This window comes from Cyprinodon variegatus, unplaced genomic scaffold (assembly GCF_000732505.1).
Source record: "Cyprinodon variegatus isolate N-32 unplaced genomic scaffold, C_variegatus-1.0 Scaffold0, whole genome shotgun sequence".
Classification (NCBI taxonomy): Eukaryota; Metazoa; Chordata; class Actinopteri; order Cyprinodontiformes; family Cyprinodontidae; genus Cyprinodon; species Cyprinodon variegatus.
Genome location: NW_015150453.1, coordinates 871832 through 875320, shown reverse-complemented (window position 1 = coordinate 875320; position 3489 = coordinate 871832).

Sequence of the window (3489 nt, the reverse complement as noted above, 5' to 3'; positions counted from 1 at the left end):
TGTAAATAGAAATATAAAATGAAATTAACAGAAATGTCATTCCGAAAATCAAAGTTTGAAAAATATTTTAATCAAGAAGGGTTTTGAAAGCAACTTGGCTTATTTCTCAGATTTGATTTTTTTCAGTTTTGTATTTTTTTGTTTATTTTTTTTTAAATATTTAATGTAACAAATTGTGTTCTTTTGAAAATGTATTTTAAAGGTCAAATTGTCTTCACTATTCTTATTAGTGAGGAGTGAAGACGCATTTCTATTGGTCTGCTGGATGTAGGGAACAACATTTTATTGGTCAAGAATGAATGTTTGTATTGGACTCTAAGTGAAGAGAATTTGATTTTGAAAAGAACACAATTGGTAAAACTCGATGTAAAAAAAAACGTTTTAAAATATAAAATCTGTAAAAAATAAAATCTAGTAAAAGTCAAATGTAAATATATAGAATCTATGATTTTTTGGGGGAGAAAACCTTTTCTTAAAGTTAAATTTTTGGATTTTCTTTTAAATTTCCATTTACTTGTTCACCGGTTGCAACAATAATGGAATAATTGCAACATGGAGGTTTTGCTTACAGTCAGAGACAGATTAATATTATGCTTTCAGAAAAACAGAAGTGTGTTTTATTCTGATCTTTGGGCTTCAGTCAAATGGAGCACTATGCAGGAGAAAGTTGTAAAATCGGACTTAAAGCTGTGGAGGTTTAGAGAAAAATGGTGGTTTTAAAAGGGAACAAAAGCCCTACAGGTGCCTCTTTATAAATAAAAATGTGATCGTTAAAGTGTTTTTCCACAGCTGCTGAAACTAAAGGGACTCTCCTGAAAAGATGAGGCAGATTTTCATGCATGCAGAGCTGTTCTCTGGAGGCGGGGCATAATTCTGCTTCTTAAAAAGATGTGGATTCTTTCTTTATTTTTTTTATTTTGTTCAGGTTTAATGATTTTCTTTTACCTCTGTAAAACTGCTTTATTATAATAATAAAAATAATATAATTGAACTTTATTGATCTCACATTGGAGAAATTTACCCCTGCATTTAACCCATCCCCTTGGGGAGCCGTGGGCTGCCATTATTCGGCGCCCGGGGAGCAGTGTGGGGTTAAGGGTCTTGCTCAGGGACCCAGAGTGGCAGTCTGTGGGAGTGGGGCTCAAACGCAGAACCTCAGGATTCCAAGCTCTATGCGCTATCCACTAGACCGCCATCCTCCACCCCCAGGGCAACCCTGATATTTCTCACAAAGATGCTGACTGCTTTTAATTTGACACAAAAAAATATTTAAAAAATGCATAAATAACACCCAGAGGCAGGAAAATCCTTATAAAAGTAAGTTTATTTCCACAAAATAGGACATCTGACATGTAGTGCATAAATAAGTTTGATGTGAAACTGATCAGCACTGCAGGAGGCTGGGTTTCCTCCTCCTGTGCCTTATGAATACATTCCCATGTGAAAGGCGAGCACCGAGCAGAAAAAAGGCACTAAAACAGTTCTTAGCAACAGCATCACACTCCAACATGTCATCTAGTATTACCCAGAATCCTCTCCCTGGCCCCCACGGCACTTCCTGGCCCTCAGCCAATCAGAGGCCACGAGGAAGAGCTGCCTGGCCACCAGGGGTCACCGGACTGGTTTCAAAGCAGCTCAGGTTTTCACTGTGCAGTTAGCGAGTTTGTAGAAAAATCTCAGGAAACGTCCAGAGAAGCTACCAAGCCATCCAGATAAAACCAACAGAATCAGAGGAGAACCAACCTGGAACACCTTTATGCTCAAACATGCCACTGATGTTTGTTTCTGTAATTTATTTTTAAGTTTTAAACTGAGAAACCGAAGCAAAGCAAGACGTTTTTTTAAAGTGCTTGAAGTGGCTTTAAAGCTGCAATAACTTTTTGTTTTATTAGAATTTGGAGACATTTGAAGTTCAGTTTTGTACTAATTCATCCATCTGCTTCATACAAGAGTATGCAAAAGTTTAAATCTTATTTTTTCCTTCCAAGCAGCCAGATCTCACAGGAATATTTTAATAAATCCAACATATTAGATAAAGCTCAGAGGCTCCCTGCTGATTCAGCTGGAAATAGATTCGCTCAGGCGACTCAGGGAGCATCATTAAAAGGAATCCATGATCAGTTGGAACAATATATATTACTTGAAATATATTTTGTTATTTAAAACCATTAAATTATAAATACTCTAATCTGTCTAGCTTGAATAAATCCAAATTTAATATTGTCACAAGGACGCTGTCATGTTCTTTATGCTGCAAAGCATTCTGGGTATATGACATATGCTAGGTGTTGTAGCGCTAGCTCCATGCAGCTAAAACAATAAAAAGTGACGTTAAACTTTTTCAGTTTGAACTTGAGTGCTTTAAAATTGTAGAAATCACAAGATGTGATGAAGATGAGTAGAAACAAACAGAGGAGGAAGCTAGGGTTTGTGAAGTTGCTGCTAGGAAATGCTAACCCAGATGTAGAGCTATGCTACAAAGAGCTCCAGTTTCTGCCTGAAGCTACTTAGGGTTAGCATCATGATCAAAATATCTCCTTAGATGTATTAGAATGATGTTTTATGACATGAAAGATGCTTTAAATTTCACTAAACAGTCAGTCATTTTCTTCAGATTTGATTTCAATTTCAGTTAGCTTCCGCTAATGGTGTTAGCTGTGGCTAATATAGCAAACAATTGATCACATGCTGATTGATCACATTTGTTTGTTTCAACAGTTAACTTTGAGGCAGCAACACAGCAGCAACATTATCTACATTTACACCTGTCAAACACAATATGTTAAAATGTTAGCCTTCCTGTTTACTCAGTACGTTCCAGTTCAGTTAGACCTAAACATGCCATCCACCCAGAATGCATTGCACAGGTGAAAAAAGGGCAACCTCCATGGGGGAAGATATAACTAGGGTTGGGAATTGATAAGATTTTCACGATTCCGATTCCCTTATCGATTCTGTGAAACGATTCGATTCTCTTATCGATTCCGTTTAATGAAAAAGCATTATTGTACAATTTCTGGAAATAAACTAATCTCCCCCTGATTTAAATAAAGGAGCGTCACCTTTCTCTTGCTCCCTGAACTGTGGAGCGATTTCGTAGCATGTTTCGTTACATCCATTGCAATAGCTAGAATCAATTTAAGAATTCCAGCAACCTGTAGTTCTAATTAAACATGCTAGCAATGAAGGGCTGGATCAACAAGAAAGGCACACTCCCTTAATACCCCAAAGAGAGGTAGGAAATGTGTTTATTTCCCGAAATGGCATATGATTTACTAGGAACCACATTAAGCACAGCCAGTGACATAGAACTAGCTACTTGCCACCAAAGTTGCCTTTCATGCTGGTCGTAACTTTAGCTTCTGTCCAGAAGCATAAAAAACATAGCCTCGTGAGACTATCCTGAAGAAAATTTGGAGCCGTTCACCAAACGAACGTCCAATCAGCGTTGGCTTTGATGCGGGTTGAGGTGTGACGCAACGAGAAGCG